The sequence below is a fragment of the Fukomys damarensis genome, unplaced genomic scaffold (assembly GCF_012274545.1).
Source record: "Fukomys damarensis isolate Sample0158 unplaced genomic scaffold, DMR_v1.0_HiC HiC_scaffold_38, whole genome shotgun sequence".
Lineage (NCBI taxonomy): Eukaryota > Metazoa > Chordata > Mammalia > Rodentia > Bathyergidae > Fukomys > Fukomys damarensis.
Genome location: NW_022900950.1, coordinates 675,148 through 693,547, shown reverse-complemented (window position 1 = coordinate 693,547; position 18,400 = coordinate 675,148). Strand labels below are relative to the sequence as shown.

Genomic DNA, 18,400 nt, shown 5'->3' with positions numbered 1-18,400 from the left:
GATAGATAGATAATTACAGGAAAAAGAAATGAAAACCCAAAATTAGAATATTTTTGTGCTCATCATTAAATTTGCTTTTCAGAAATATGGATGAGTTTAAGGGAGGGAGGCAAAGTAAAATTAAAAAGACAATTTGTTAAAATTATTTGTTTTGAAAACTGAATGCCATATAATAATATAGAGAATCAATATTTTTAGAACATGAAAAACAAACACAAAGGGATTAGTTTTGATTTTTATAGATATAAGAATTGTCAAGAAATATAAAGAAACTAACTCTAGACACAAGCTCTAAAAATGATTCCAAATGCCACATCCCTGAACCGAGTTGCCAACTGAGGGGCTTGATCGCCATCATCTTGGATTTGTCAGTGCAACGTTAGCCTTGAGAACCATGCCACTATGCTACTTCTTGCATCCCCATGCCAAGAAATTTCAGCCTCATAGTCTGCCTCCCTCTCCATACTGTTTATGTCTAAGCTAATGGCTCACATGATTGACCAATTTAAGTCACATCTGGAACATCATGTACAAATATTTCTGAGAAACTCCACTTGTAACTTTGAAGTCTAAAATTCTGAAGACTCTGAAAGGAATTTACAGGATGTTGTGAGCCAAACCTCAGCACCCTTTATGGCATTCTATCCTACTCAGAAACCACGGAGAGACTCTGGAAACATCAAGCACCACGACTGTGGTCCACTGTGATAGATAGCTCATAAAGGTGGAGGACAGAGATGCCCTCAAGCTTCCGTGCAGAGCAGCAACTGTCCACGCAAGTTGGAGGGCAGTGAGCAGTCTCGGGATTGGTACAGCAGCATTGGGCCATGGCACAAATGCCTTCAAAGCACAGAAATTCAAAATCATCATAAAAGACTGTGATGAGAACTGTGAAATTTGGATGCACTTTGAGATGCAGCCAACTGCTGTATTGCTTTCCTGATTGACGCTATGGGAGGGGCAGAAGTGAAGTGTATTTATATCGTATCTTTAGCATATAACTTACCAACTAATGGAGCCTGAAATGATTTGATTTTTAGTACATACAGGATAACAAATTGATACTCCAATAATGAAAAATAAAAGAAAAGAAAGAATAAAATAGTGGGGAAAGACCAAACTTTTCAAAAAGTCCTCTTTTTTATTGGTAATTTGGGCTTATATACCCTCTGTGCTTGAGGTCATACTCCTCCATTCTTGGCTCCTTTCTCAGTAAATGAGAGAATTTGTATAAATCAAGATTTTCCCACAAGAATTATTAAGAATTTTAGGATTTATAGCATAAAAGAAAACATTTTCATTCTAAACAAAGAACTATCATGCATTACGATTCAACTTTCTCCCTGCAACCCTGATTTTGTTTTAAATGTTGTCAAATATAAAATATAAAGTCCAAAACTATATTCCATAGATTTTCGAATATGCTACTCTGCATAGATGCACACCTTCGTAGTCTATATTCAATTAGTGTTTATGTTTTGTAGATTTGTGGAATAGCGGCAATTTTTGGAGAAGAGATAAGGAAAAGAAATGTAAGTGCAGATTCTTTCTTTTTTCTTTTTCTATTCCGGAGTAAGGGTCTATACATCTTTTATATAGAGCATTGATATTGTATATTTGTACAATACACTTTGTTTATGCAGCAGTGGAATTTTAAATAACTCTACAGTACTGTATAATACTGTAGTTTAATGTTCTCTTATAAGTTACAATACTGTATGTAAAAGTTATACAAATGAAAGCAACATCAACGATTTAGTATCTTTTGACCATTTCTTTCTTCTGAAAAGTGGGCATACTATATACAGTTCCTCAGAGACCAATTCACTTAAGAAAAGAGTCTCAAGAACTGAACTCCATCTCTAAATGAGGAGGATCTGTGTTTTTCTATTGTGAAACATCAGTGGAAATGTTGACCAAGATAAAAAACATTTTAAATGTAGTCTTCATAACCAGAAGTGAAGTACGTTTACATAATACACAGATTATGTCATCAGAAATTGGTTTCATGAAGGGTTTCACTTATTTCTTTTACAAAAAGAAAATATTGATGGTGCTTTATTTCTGTCAGAGAGGTGCTATCAAAATTCTTGTCTATATACATGATTTTCTTGAGAATATAAGAAAAAATTATTACAAAAACCAAGCCATTTGATAGCATTTAAAGAACTGCTTAAAATTCTGAAAGTAAATGTTGGGAAGCTTGTAGAGACTTGATGGCTTAGCCAAAGGACAGCTCTCAATAGATTATCTAAGATAAAACGTGATTTGAAGAAAGAATTTTACAGAAATTATCTGGATAGGTTTCTCCAAATTCTTTGAAGATGAGGCATCACTGAAGTAACTAACCTGTCTATCAGACATTTTTATGTCTATATTTTATGAGCTTATTGACAAAAAGGCACAGTGCCCTTAGAATTTGTTTTTTTCCTTCATGTAACAAGAGATTTGGTTCCAAAGAAACTTCTTTAGATAAAACTTTGGTAGAATCTTTGGAAAAATCATGCTGCAGGAGAAAATGCTGAGTTTCCATAGCTTCTTTGGTGAGAAATGAAAGAGGAATATCAAAATACCTTGAGACTTCTTGAAAAACCATCTGAAATGAATACAGATTAAAGTTAGAATATTTTCCCTTTTTCAACATAATTTGATGACTGGGTTAAAGATTTTATTTACATTTTCTTTTGAGCCTGAAAACTTGACTTCAGAAAAGGGGAATATCTTTGTGCACAAACTGATTGTTTATCTCAAAAGAGATTTGCTGTTTTCTTTAACACAGGTCTGGATTTTTTGAATATCTGATTATTAATACAAAAACAATAAGCACTTTGTTGTATTTTTCCATCTTATAGAGTTGTGCAAGTTTTATTTACTTTTTTCAACAAGCATTATATAAAGGGACAGAATTATCAATTCATCTGACAGTGAAGTCAGTGTGGTCAGCACAAATTTTATCTCAATTTATGATTAGTTAGAGAAAGTGGAAGCACAGGTCTTACAGCAAAGGTATGTTCAAGTTTTATTTTTACTTTAAAATAACACTTTTACTTCATATATAGACCTAAGGAGAGCTACATATGTACATTTTTCTTTGGTGCTATGGATCAAACCAGAGCTTTGAGCATGCTAAACACCCACTCTACCACTGAGTTTATAATTTTGTAACTACTAGATCGTTCTTTGATTTCCACAACATCCTTTAATATGAATATATTATTTTAAATGTTATCTGTAAAATATCATAATACTGTGTTTTAATTCAATTTGGATAGATTTTTGTCTTAGTGATTCTGATAATTAACATGATAAAAGATATTGCAAAGAGAATTTACTGAAATCAATTTACAGCTTTTATTTAAGTGGACTATGTCTCTTTTAAAATTAAATTTCATTTTAAGTTAAGCCATTTATTGAACCGAAATATATTGTTTGCCTTAAGCATTTCTAAAATTTAGCAGAAAGAAAACAGTTAATTTTTAAAAAGATACCTTAGTTATATATCTTTGCTTTTTGCTTGGTTTAAAGCTCATTTTTGGTTTAAGTAAGACATAATGTATACCATATCAAATACCATAGTCTCATTTATAATTGAAATTTGTGATATGACATTGATGCTTATTTATATAGGGAAAGGAGTACAAGATTATAAAAAGTTTATTTTATAAAAGCAAAGAAAGAAATACTTTATTTATAATTGTGAATTTCATTAAAATTGATATGCCTCGGCCAGGCATGGTTTCTCACACCTGTTATCTCAGCACTCGGCAGGCTGAGGCAGGAGGATCACTATGAATTCGAGACCAGCCTGGACTATATAGTGAGTTCCAGGTCAGTCTCAACTACATAGTGAGACCCTGTTTCAAAAAACTAAAAAAAAAAAAATTTTTTTTTGATATGCCTGGTAAATTAAAGGAATCACATAAAAAATATAAACCAATAAATTGGCCAAAAAAATAGATCCATAAAAAAGTTATACACAAAAGCAGAGTGACAATTACAATTGAATTACAATTCCCACACTTTACTGATGATGCTAATATATGTACATATTATAACTTTAGGCAGGGACAAATTATATTTAAAGGATTCATCTGGAAATAATAATATTAAAGAAAGCTGACATTTAATAAGCAATATTTATTTGGAAACCTCATGACTTATTTTAAAACACTGAAAATATTACTGCAAATAAAGTTTTTTAAAAAGTGAATATGCAATACTTTTGAATACACGAACAATGTATTGTATAGTACATTCACTTTTAAATGTTGCATAAAATATACTTTTAGCTTTATTAGAAAAGCATTTTAAGCAAACCTAATTTTAAATAGTTCATTAGCCTATAATTTTAAAATAAGAAAAGGATAGAGCAGGGTCACAAAAAGGAAACTCTGGAATCTTTTGTTAAAGATGAATAGAACTCTAAAGTGTGAAAGAGAATCCTTAAATTACATGAAAGCACATGTGTTTCTTTTGAATATATGGATTTAGAGAAAGAAATCCCAGTAGACATAGAAATCATATTTAAAACATAAATATTGTCTAAGATTTTCACAAAGATTAAAGATAAAAACAAAACAACAAAAATGTTGTCCAGACAGAAAAGGGAATGAATGGGTTGTCTGAAATGATGAAACCCGTCTGCAAAGAAGTTGCAAATTTCTCATTACCAAGTACACTCTACAACATCTCAACACAGACATCACACCTCTCTGTAAATGCATCATGAAAAGCCATTCCTCACTTCAAAGCTGTGTCTTTCCAAAGACTAACTTTGGAGTTCTAGAAATAGAGGTGTTTTCCTTGTTGTTCCTGCTTTATTTTGCCCGAGGTCAGACTTAATTTTTCTAAAATCCACCAATGATATCAATAAAACAAGCAATGATATCATAAAACAATCATCTGTGACCATATTTGGAGGAAAGTAGTGCATAAACTCAACTTTCATATATAAAGTAATACCAGTTACACTATACACATTAAACACTGTACATTACATAAATTTAGAAGTTATTTTGCACCTACTTTATTTTCTTTTCTGCTAATTAATTTCTTGAAAGAATTACTACCTCATAGCCTTTTCCTCAGTAAACAGTTATACACATACTTAATCACCACCTTTCTGTTCTGTGTGTCTAGCTTTGAGATTACACAAATTATGTTCCAACTGTTTTAGCTTTAGAGTGGTTTAGGGTACAGACAAAGCAATAGGTAATTTTTTAAATAATATAGCTACTGAAATCGAATTATGCTTCTCTTCAAACATAAATATTTGTTTTTCAGGAGATTTTAAGTGAGTGTTACCCTTTATAAGCTTGTCTCCATAAATACTGATAGAATTTAAGACAAGAGTATAAGAGTGAGGAGTTTTATACAGAAAAGATAAAGGAAAAGGAATAAAAAAGAAAAAGCAGGGAAATATTTCCCAGAATATAGCAAATTTTAACATAAAAACTTGTCTTTTAGGATCACCAACTCTTTTTTATTTTAGATAGCATTTCCAGCATTCTGCTAAATTGGTAATCCCGAAACCACAAAAATAATCTTAAAAATAATGAATGTATCTTGATGTAGCCAGTAATAACAAATGCTATGAATATACAGATTATAATCCTACAATTTGTATAATATTTTATCTTTATTGAATTTATTGGTACATTTTAGGTATACAGTACAGTTACATTCATCATTGGGATCTTGTACCTTTACATGGCAGGTCTTGGTTCTTGTTTTTCCCATTGTCCAGCCCTCCTTTCACCCCCTCCACCCTTCCCTGTTTATTAAGACTTTGTTTCCATGTTTTTCCTTTGTACATATTTTTTTTCTTTTCCCTTTTTACCTTTCCCCTACCTTCCCACTTCTTCTACTCTTTTAGACCATTTGTTCCTATTACATTTGTTCCAATATCAATTATACATTTTAATCCTTGTTCATACTTTTAGTTTTCACACCAGAGAAACTATTTGGTATTTACATATTTGTGACTTACTGATATCACTTGAGTATGTCCTCGATGTGCATCTACTTAGCTATAAATGTCTCTAGTTTCTCGTTCTTTATGGCTGAGTAGTACTCCATTTCTTTAAACACACACACACACACACACACACACACACACACACATATCTTCTTTATCCAGTCTGCAACTGATGGGTACTTGGGCTGTTTCCAAGTTTTAGCTATTATACACTGTGCCGCTATAAATACGAGTGCACATATATCACTGTGGTATGATTCTTTTAATTCTTTTGGGAAGATACCCACCAGAGGAATAGCTGAGTCTAATGGGACCTCTAATCCTAGTTGTTTGAGGTATCTCCATATTGATTACCATAGTGGTTGCACCAGTCTGCACTCCCACCAACAACGAAGAAGGGTTTCTACCTCCACACAACCCCACCAGCATTTGTTATTGGTTGATTTCTTGATAGCAGCCATTCTTTCAGGGGTAAGATGGAATCTCAGTGTCGTTTTCATTTGAATCTCTCAAATGACCAGTAATGTTGAATATATTTATTTTCTGCTTTTACTTCTTTGTCTGAGAAATGTCTATTCATTTCAGATGCCCATTTCTGGATTAGGTCTTTAAATTTGGAAAATGCAAAGTGGAAACCATTCACACTTTTAATGTTCTAATTAGAATAATGAGTACATATTAAACTCTCTCGATTTATATTGGAGAATGGAGAATTATACAGGAGACTTTCAAGAAATGATGGAAGAGCTCATTTTTAATGTTTGTATTTAGATATAATTCATATGTCATCCAAGTGAATTATTCAATGGACTTTATTATATTAAAAGAATTGTTCAATCATCACCACAATCTAATATCAGAACATTTCCCTGACGACATGAAGAAAACATATACCTATTCTCAACTATCCCCATTCAAAATGCAGTCTCTATAAGTTTTCCTTTTCTGTCCTCTTTTTTTTTCTGTCCTCTTCATATATGCGCAATCATATAATAAGTGATGTTTGTGACCTGTTTCTCTTATTTAGCATAAAGTTCTAGAATTTTATCTATGTTGACAATGTAACATATCAGCACTACATTTTATTATTGATAATGATATTTCACACATATTTTTATAATTTTTGGTTTGATACTTTGGGCTTTTATTAATAAAGTTAACTAGCAGTATAATTTAAAGAAAGAAATAATACAATGCTGATATTTTTCCGTATATTGCTGGCTATAAAGAAAAACATTAGTCTTTTATTGTTTTTATCAGTCCTTGATGACAACTGTTAGAAAGATCCAAGTGAAAGATTTTATTAAGATATAATTTAATTTCTACCTGATATGATTCATCTAGTCTCTTATTTTGTAGTTTTTGCAGAATGTTACTCTTCAAAGCCTTGTTTTTGTAGACCAAATGTTTTTTGATGTATCAGAGGTATAAGATTTAGTTTCAGATTATATCTAATTTTTTTTTGAATCCTAGTCTTGGTTAATACTGTATGCTAGAATTTATAAAAAATTAAAAACATTACATGCATACAAATATAAAAGTAGCAGGTAACAAGATGGTGTTTAATTCCCAAGTGGCAAAATAAGAAAAGAGTAAAACTGGTCTCATTGCCTTTTTTTGTTTGTTTGTTTGTTATCAGGGATCAAACTGAGAACCTTGCACTTACGAATTAGGAGCGGTGCCAATGAGCTAAGTCCCTGGCTCTTCAATGGCATCTTAGAAACTCAGAAACATTTAAGAAAATAAATGTTAACATAAGATCCTATGTCAGATACTATTTAAAAGCAATAAAAATAAACTTTCAGAATGTTTTCTATTTAATAAGAAACCATATTAGCATATAACTTTATGGTATCTGCACTGTAACTAACATAGGAAAACTAACATTTTTTTTTTTTTTTCTGAAGGCAACATCTAAACTCTTCTAGGGAATTAAGCCAGGTGACTGAGTTGCTCTGAAGAATCATGCTTATTGCCCCTAGCCTCTTACCTTTTTCTCACTTTTGAGTAATTATATCTTAGGAAGTGCAATTACTAAAAGCTTGGTTACTGTTTGTTGCTAATAATTTATTTTCAATGCTACTTCAGTAATTTTAAATTTAATAATTTAAGTCAGACAATTCTTATACTAATTCTAGTGCTAAAATCTTTGGTAGTACATTTCTTTCAATAGTTTTCATTTTATATTTTAATTTTTATGTGTTTTTGTAATCACTGAAACAGAAATAACACATTACCTTCAGGAAAACGTACCAATTTTATTACATAAATTCCATGTCTTTTTTCTATTTTCTAACTCTGTGTGAATGAAAGCGTTGAGATTTAATTAATAGAACCAAAAGTTTGTGTTACTTGTAGCTAAGCAACAAATCTTAGCATTAAAAACATACACACACACCCCAAAAAACAAACACACCCAAAAGTTGTAAGACTAAATTTTATGATGACGTAAGAAACTTCAATATTCATTTTTTATTAACTCTCTCCATTGTCTAGAGCAAATTTTAAGGTCCTTTCAAGCAGGTTTAATTATCCTCAGTGTGAAATAAAAATTAATAATAACCTATAAAATGAAAATATCTGGCTCTTTATTAAATCAACATGCTATGAATTGCTGTCTTTTAGTCTCCATATCATTCTTTACCTTTGCTGTGAAGTGTGATACAAAAAATTGGAAAGGAATGGACATGCAGCTCTAAAGAAATACTACCATGAAAAACACATCTGGTGAATTATAGTTTATAAATTTTTTGCGATTCTATGTGGGTCCCACAGAAGTGAGCAACTGGTACCACATGTTAGAAAGTATGATTCTCCATACAGCTGTCCTCTAAAACTAATAGAATATCCAAATACTTATCCTCAAATTAATAAAATTGATATCAGTAGCAATATTAACATGAACAGGTGACTTTCTTTTTTAAAAATTGACAAAAATGTGACATACTTGGAACAGAAAAAAGAGTTATATAGCTTCTTTGAAGCCCTTGACCATCTCGACAGTTACAGGTCTTTATTAACTGGTCCTTAATTTTATAAATAAATCTTAAGGAAAAAGTAACTTTCTCAAAATAGAAGTACGAAAGAATGACTCAGAGAAAAACATGTAACCTGTTCTCATAGCAGCCAGACAAGTAGGCGCAACCCAAATTTGTCCACAAGGAAATAAGACATCATTTTTATAGGTGCCTCTGAAGTAACATTAAGACTGTACATTAGGACCCTGTGTTTAAATATGCTATTTCATGAAAATTCACATATTTAGCAATGAAGAATACTGTCAAGAATCTAAATAGAAGCTATAATTTTATTACTACGTTTTTTCCTTTTACAATGGTGTTAGGGAATTATAATTTCCTCCACTTATTTTTTCCAAAAGCTAATATATTTATATTAAAAATGAAAAAAAAGTGTGAAAGGTTAAATATTTCTTCCTTTGGTGCCACCATTTTGTTGCAACTAAGGGACTATAGCAGGGGTGGCTGCTACTGTTTGATTAATCTAGAATTCCTGTGACATTCTGTTTAAAAATATGTGTTCTGGTTTTCTTTTGAACGCATATCCCATTAAAACCACACACTGTTGCCAGTCAAAATTCATGAAAGTCTACATGTCTCTGATGGGATTATCTGAATTCTGCCTCTGAGGCAAAGGATATGGAGGGAAAGTGATGAAGCCACAACATAGTCCTACATGATGCCAATTTTTGCATGGCTGACTGAGATTCAACAACAAACACCGATTGAGAGAAGAGTCAAGCAGAACAAAATGGCCGGACTCTGGTTGCACAAAGACAGTTCTGACAGGCTTCTTTCTGGTGCAGGTTCCTGAGTCTTCACATATTCTTAATGGCCTCAAAATTGGCAGTGACATCTTTTATCCCTCAATTTAATCAGGGGTTGAGTTCTCATGGAAAGATCGTTAAAATAATTTGGATTCTTTGTGACTATAATAGATAAACTTGGTGATTTCCCAGAATTAATGGGAAGAAAATTACTACCACCTCTAATCAAAACCCACTTACAATTTAGCACAAATATTTATCAAATAGGAAATTCCAGGAGGCTGGAATCCTATAGAGGAGAGAATGAGAGAATATCTGAACAACTTTCTGATGGAAGCATCATAAGTAGAATAAAATGGAGCATTTTTTTAATTTTTTAAATTATGTTGAGTCAGAAATAGGTGCACTGGGTGAATGATATTGCAGGAAAAAAATTTAAAGTAAAGGGAAATGACCACCAGATCACGGGTTATTTTTTATCTTCTTGACAACTTTAAAATTCTTTCTAAGGAATTCAGAACACTTTTTCAAAGAAGTGATATGAGCTAAACTCCATTCCAGAAGCATACCTGTTTGTTTCTCAGGATAGAGTAAAATATCAGCAACATTTAATTAAAATGAAGCAGTCATATTTGCAAGCAGCATTGTAAATTACTAAGGAAGCCCACCTTTAAAACTCACTCAGGTGAACTGACAATAAGGCAAACATAAACGAATGATATACTTATGCTGCATGAAAAAAGGGTTAGACAATCAAAGGAAAATAGAAGGATTTAAAACTCTGATCTAAAGAATAATTTTATTATATTCCACCTCATATCATGTTTTCTCGAAAGTAGACCTAACTAGAGATCAAAAATGATAAGCCCAATCAGTTTGCCCTTGCCTTCCTTGCCAAGGAGCAAGAGAATATTGAGATATAGCCTTCTGCATCCTTGTCCATCGTCATGAAAATGACCAGCTGTTAATTGCTGAAGTTTATTTTTCAGTTAGGTCTTATTTTCAGGGAAAACTGGTAGTATTCCAGAGATTCACCCAATCCCCCAAGAGCATTGAGTATGAAAGCAGAAATCTCTGTGGAGCTGTGGGATTTTACACTTTTGATGAAGCACAACCTGTAAAGACTGATCTGGCTAAAACATAAGACCAAACACATGGCCAACAAGTAGACGCCAAAATCAGCTTTACCTTATGTTTTAACATTCAACAAAATGGCAACTATTAAGCATAAAATATTTTAAGAGACAATGTCTCTTGAAAGCCATTTAATTTGTAAACATTTATGTAAGCTGAGAGTTAAGTTAGGCCACCTAGAAATTTTACAGGATATCATTACTCTGTAATGACAGTTTTGCTTCTACTTTTCTATTGCAAATATTTCCTACTTATTTGATGTTGTAAGCTTCACAGTATTAAGAATATGTCTTATTTTGGCTTATTATTGTTCATTTTAGGGCTCTCAAAATCACTCCTGAGATATTTGTAATTTTAGGCATATTTATTACATGGGAATTAAAAATGAATTCACGCTTGGTATTTTATGTATTATATGGCAATTTTAAATGACACATAAAAAGCAAAACAGCATTTAAGGAATTAATTTATGAACTAAGTGGACAGTCAACTGGGCAGAAGATAATTTCAAATATTTCAAGTACATTAACAAGAAATGAGGATTCCTGAAGGTAGCAAGTATCTCTTAAATTTCAGCTATTAAGGTTACACCCAACACAGTGAATCTCAGATTATTTAACTTTTCCTAGTGTAGCTATTAATATAGTTCTCTTATTCCCTTTGAAAAGCATGCCACAATAGATGATAAATTACATTGGTATCCTAGTTATGAGACATCCATGAAAAAGGCCTTAATTCTTTAGGGAGTGAAATTTTACTTAAGATGCAGATTTATCAAAATCTGAAAGAAAAAAATGACAGATATATTGTCTATTTATTGTTATGTTCAGATATATGGCAATTTTCATTTGGATATCCACTTTAATTAGTGAATTATTGAGAATGTATTAAAGCTTTAATATATTATATATATAATATATATATTATATATATAACATATATATAGTGTTTTCTCCTTTAAACTTTATACTTAGATATGTCCAATACAAAATTTATTCCTCAGAATTTGTTAAAATGTTATGATGAGTGCTGCGGAGGCTGGGAGCAAAGGGCCAAACTGAGCAGCTAATGCTAGGACTGAGGGTGGTGGGCACACACTGCTGAGCTGGCTCTACCAGGCCCACCGGGGAGGGCCAGGGCCATGGTCAGAATTTTTATTTGGCTGCTACCTTGAAATACAAGCCCTAAAAATGCCAGCTTGTTTGGACTTCTAAGATAACCTGAATAAAAAACAAAAATTAAGAAAGATATTTCAGTGTTCTCATTGTCCACTTGGCATATTCACCATGGTTTTGGATGATCTCCCAAACTTAGAAGACATCTATACTTCCTTGCGTTCATCAACAGTTGAAGATTTAGAAATGGATTTTGGCTCTGGACTAGAAGATTATTGCACACAAAAAAAATGATAGCATTCTGGAGGATTCTACAATTTTTGTGGCCTTCGAAGGAAATATAGATGATAAAAACTTCAAATGGAAATTAGATACCACATTAAAGAATTGCTTAATTTATTACACATGGAATCCAGCAAGCTAAAGGTACAGGAGGTGGAGCCATGGAACAGTGTGCGTGTGACATTCAACACCCCCCAGGAAGCAGCAGAACGGCTACAGATCCTGACTCAGAGCAACAACCAGCAGCCTCATGATTTGGGGATCCTCCCTGCTCAGATTGAAGGAGAAGGTGCTCTCAACCTGGCTTTGGCTCAGACCCGAAGCCAAGATGGAAGAATGAATGGACCCATGGGAGCTGGAAATTCAGTTAGAATGGAATCAGGATTTCCCATGGCAGGTGGTCAGGATGAATGAGGATGACCAGCCCTGCCACTGTTATGATACACCAGGGTGGAAACGTCATCTTCCATGATGGCACCAGGAACCGACTGAAAACAGCTACCCAGGCCCCCTCACCCTGCTTCTCAGTCAGCTGCAATGGATCCACTCCTCTCTGGACTCCATAGACCACAGCAGTCATTCCTCAGGATCTTTAGTTCCTCCACATCACACATCACCCAGTGCAGCCTATTCCTGTGAACAGACAAATGAACCCAGTTAATTTTCCCCAGCAGCAGCAGCAACAGCAGCAGCAGCAGCAGCAGCAGCAGCAACAGTTGCAGGCCAGACACCCACAGCAACAGCAGCAGCAACAGCCACAGGGGATTTGACCCCAGTTTATTGCCCCAGCTCAGGTTCCTGTTCCTCCAGCCTTCTGGAGCCCTTCAACCTCCCCTAGCCCAGGATTCGCTGGGCACAATGACTGTAAACCAGGGGTGGAAGAAGGCTTCCTTGCCTGGCCCAATGCAACAGCAACTCCAGGCAAGGCAATCCTCCCCCTCCATATCCCTTTGGCAGTCAGCAAGCTTCACAAGCCAGTACAGCTTTCCCCAGATGGGCAACCCAGGCCAGTTCAGAGCTCCTCAGATGAATAGTATGCAGGGTGGGCCCTCCAGGGCTCCAACCCCTTGCAGCAGCCCTACCTCACCAAGAAGTCTCCTACCTCCTTAAACTCCTCCTTCCAGGAGGGATCCCTGCATCTTCCCTATTGGTTAACCAAACTCAGCAGCAGATGGGACCAAGGCCACCCCAAAATAAGTCACTTCCCCAGGGATTTCAGCTCCCCGGGTCAGAATCCTATGGTTCAATTGGCAAACGTGCCACCTAACTTCACGGTGATGCAGAAGCAACCACCAAACCAGGGCCCACAGCGTTTACATCCAGCCCTAGGAGGAATGCCTAAACACCTCCCACTTGGCTTCTCAGCAGGACAGGGCAATCCAAACTTTGTGCAAGGTCAGGGTCCTTCCACCACAGCAACCACCCCTGGGAATTCAGGAGCTCCCCAGCAACAAGCAAATCAAAATGTACAGCATGCAGGTAGCCAAGGAGCTGGTCCTCCTCAAAACCAGGTGCAGGTGTCCCATGAGCCACGAAATATGATGCAGCCTGGCCTCATGGAAAATCATGGCAACATGAACAAACATCCATCTGCTAGTTCTGGGGTTCCTCAGCTGAACGTGGGCAACATGCAAGGCCAACCTCAGCAGGGCCCACCATCTCAGCTGATGGGAATGCACCAGCAGATTGTTTCCTCCTGAGGCATGATGGTTCAACAACAAGGAACTTTGAATCCTCTGAACCCTATGATCCTTTCAAGGTCCCAGCTTATGCCACAGGACCAGATGATGATGAACGCTCAGAACCAAACTCTTGGGTCTTCACCACAAAGAATGACCGTACCTAAGCAGTTGCTTTCCCAGCAGGGGCAATAAATAATGGCACCACGTAACCAGATGATGGGGACCTAGGGGCAAGTTTTGCTCCAACAGACCCCAATGATAGAGCAGATCATGACCAATCAGATGTAGGGGAATAAGCAGCAACCAATCCAGAATCAATCCAATGTCATGCCTGGACCAATGCAGTTAATGAGGGTACCAACACCTAATATACAAGGAAATATGGTACAGTTTACAGGACAGATGTCAGGACAGATGCTGCCCCAGCAAGGGCCCATAAACAATACTTCATCTCAGGTTATGGGGATTCAAGAGCAAGTCCTGAGGCCACCAGGGCCTAGGCCCCACATGGCCCAGCAGCATGGTGATCCTGTTACTTCAGCAAATAGTGTCAGCTTGTTTCAGATGATGCCTGATGTTAGCATGCAACAAATCAACATGGCCCCCCGTCACATGCAGGCCATGCAGGGAAACAGTGCCTTGGGAAACCACTTCTCAGGCCATGGGATGCTTTTCAATGCCCCTTAGAGTGGAGCACCCAGTGGAAATCTAATGTCCTGTGGTCAGAATCCAGGCTTGCCAGTAATAAGGATGTAACACTGACAAGCCCATTGTTGGTCAACTTACTGCAGGGTGGTATCTCTGCAGGCAATTTGGGGTAAACAATAAGCACAGTAAGGCTTACCTCAAATAAACTGAAGAAGAAGAAATCCCCTCAGAAGGAAACTAGTCAGCAAGATCTAAACACTCCAGATACTCACTGAGGTGGTCTGAAGGAGGCTGAGCAGCAACCATTGCCTGGTGAACAGGGAATTAATTTGGACAACACTAAACTGCCAGAATTTTCAAACCGGCCACCAGGTTATCCCACTGCAGTAGATGCCTCCTCGACTCCTGCAACATGCGGCCCCCACCACAGCCATCACAGCAGCAGCCACAGCCACAGCTTCCTCGGCCGCAGCAGCCACCACCACCACCCAATCAGCCCCAGACTCAGCAGCAGCAACAGCAGCAACAACAAATGATGATGATGCTCATGATGCAGCAAGATCCCAGATCTGTTAGGCTTCCCACCTCCCAAAATGTTCACACCCCAAGGGGCCCTCGGAACCCAGACCCCCAGAGAATGCGCATGCAGCAGAGTGGCAGTGTACCTGTCACGGTCAGTTTGCAAGGACCTGCCTTCATACCACCGTCACCTGATATACAAAGGATGCCAATGCCTGTGAGTACTCCTTTGGGAAGTAATTCAAGAAAGATGGTGTACCAAGAGAACCCGTAGAATCCTAGCTCACCACTAGGAGAGATGCGGTTGCTTCCTGAAGCAAGTGGCAGTGAAGTACTGTCTGTCTCGGGAGGCCCAAATCATATGCCTTCACATTTAGTAGTTTCCCAGAATCAGTTAATAGTGGCAGGGCCCAAACCTGGACCATCACCCCTTTCAGCAACTCTGCAGCAACCCCCTGTAAATTCCCTGCCGAGCTCCCATGGCCACCATTTTCCAAATGTAGCTGCCCCAACCCAGACATCTAGGCCTAAAACACCAAACAGAGCCAGCCCCAGACCCTATTACCCTCAGACACCCATCAACTGTCCTCCTAGCACAGAACCTTCAGAAATCAGTCACCAGAAAGACTCAATACCTCTATAGCAGAGCTCTTCCCTCCACAGATTAATATTTTCTTTACCTCCTAGGCCACATTTAAACTGGAGCTTTGATCAGCAGGGTTTAAATCCAACAATGCTGAAGGCCATTGGGCAAGCACCTTCAAATCTTACCATGAATAATCCTTCCAATTTTGCTGCCCCACAAACTCACGAATTAGATTCTATAGTGGTGAATTCTGGAAATCAATCTAATTCCGGAGCAATAGAAAGGGCAAATCCAAGTGACAGCCACAGATCTAGTCCTAGATCTAGTAGGAAAACCACCCCAAGTCCTGGAAGGCAAAATTCAAAAGCCTGTAAACTTACTCTGACCTCTCAAACAAATTCATTCCTGTTGTAGAATGTTGAGTTGCCGAGAAATGTATTGGTCAGCCCCACTCCGCTGGCTAATCCTAACAGCAGTGGGCTGAATCCTCAGAATCCCGCTGTGCCTGTGGCTGCAGTGGAGGCTGTTCTCGAGGATAACAAGATGAGCTTGAATGTGCCTCAGGATGGTGATTGCCAGAATTCCCACGGTAGGGAGGAGCTGGTAAATGTTGAGCAAAAATCACTCCTTGCCCAATAAGTTAAAATGGCTGGCCCTGAGGATCAATCCAAAAATAATGGGCAACTTTCAGTTCCTAACGAACTTCCCAGTGTCAAAGAGAACAAAAATTTGGTGTCTCCTGCCATGAGGGAAGCACCAACATCATTAAGTCAACTTCTTGACAACTCTGGAGCTCCTAAAGTGACAATTAAACATGGGTTTACAGATCTGGAAGTAACACCTCCAGTAGTTTCAGGGGAGGACCTCAAGAAAACATCTGTCATTCCCACTCTGCAGGATCCATCACCTTCCTCTAATTCCCTAAACTTGCCTCACAGCAATGAGCTGGGTTCAACTCTTGTGCTTCCAGAATGGAGTGAGGTCAGTTCTAATTCTGCACAGACCGTTGCTCCAGTAATATCAAGACTTGTTATTAGTCCTCATCCATTTCCACTCCCTTGCTCTCAAATCAAATAATTGTATTTGTTACTTCTAACCCCATAATCACTTCAGCTAACACATCAGCAGCCCTGCCAACTCACTTGCAGTCTGCATTGATGTCAACAGTTGTCACAATGCCCACTATGGGTAACAAAGTTATGGTTTCTGAAGGACAGTCAGCTGCTCAATCTAATGCCCGGCCTCAGTTCATTACACCTGTCTTTATCAATTCATCCTCAATAATTTAGGTTATGAAAGGATCACAGCCAAGCGCAATTCCTGCAGCCCCGAAGACAGCCAACTCTGGCCTAACCCTTCCTCTGTCACAGTTGTTGGCCCTTTACACATATCTCAGAACAAAAAACTTTCTTCACATCCTGAACCACCTAATGTCCCTTCCAGTAGTCCTGCTGCAAACACTCAGCCAGGTCAACTCTTAGTCCTTAACTCATGAGCCACTCCTGTTCGGCTTCTTTCCCCTCCTTGTACATCTTCTCCAGTTGTTCCTCCTCATCCCTCTGTCCAGGACGTGAAAGAGTTGAATCCAGATGAGTCCAGTCCTCAGGTAAACATCTCAGCAGATCAGAGCACTCTGCCCTCTTCACAGTCGACCACAGTGATTTCTTCCCTTTTAACCAATAGTCCAGGCTCCTTTGTCAACTGGTAAGCCCAGTATCATCCAGTAAGGGCAAAGGAAAGGTGGACAAAATTGGGAAGATTTTGCTCACCAAAGCATGTAAGAAAGTTACAGGCTCTCTTGAGAAAGGGGAAGAGCAATATGGTACACACAGAGACGGAAGGCCAAGGGCTAGAGACCACAGCTCCCGGGCATGGGAACAGAGCAATTGTGCACAGAGCTGGACAGTAAAACCCCAACACCCCAACACCTACTCTGGTAAAAATGACTTCTAGCCCTGTGGGCCCAGGCTCCACCTTGCAAGACCCAGTTTACCTGGTGGTCCTCTTCCCTTAGTATTCACTAAATAGTAACCACTCTGGTATCTTCTGAGCTCATCTCCACAGGACTGACCACGAAAAACAATCTCGGTGTCATAGCATCCAAATCACTTGCGAGTGGCCTAGTGGAGGAGAAGGTGGGATCCCATCCAGAGCTTCTACCAACCATAGCCCCTTCACAGAATTTAATCCCAAAGGAGACTCCCGTGCAGCACTTCAGAGCTCTGTTGCCAAATCAGAACTAGAGGTAAATGCTGCCACTGTCTCTGGACAAAGTGAGCCGAAAGAGATAGATGAAAAGTCTAAAACACCAAGCACAAGAAACTCCTGAACTGAGGAGTCAACTGTGGCTTCTGAAAGTGTGGAAAATAGACATCATAAATGAACCTTTCTACCTGCTTCAGCCTCCAGCTCTACTAAAGATATAACCAGTGCTGTGCAATCCAAGTGAAGAAAATCCAAGTAAACAAGCTAGACAACAATTTGATACTTGTAAATGTGTGTGAATTTCACAAAGAGCAATTTTGAGCTGTGACTGTTTAAAATCGATATCTGTACAGTCATTTTAGCAATATGGCCCTTTTTCTATTCAAGGCAACCTATTTTGTAAAGTGCAGCAGGGAAAAAAGCAGGATTGTGGAGCCCTTTTGGTGTTGCAAGATGAAGTTCAAGGTT

General features: G+C 37.5%; 1 pseudogene; it reads left to right on the top strand.

The window, feature by feature from the left end:
- Positions 1–12,181: 12,181 nt before the first annotated feature.
- On the top strand, positions 12,182–18,191 carry LOC104858583 (annotated as a pseudogene).
- The last annotated feature ends 209 nt before the right edge of the window (positions 18,192–18,400 follow it).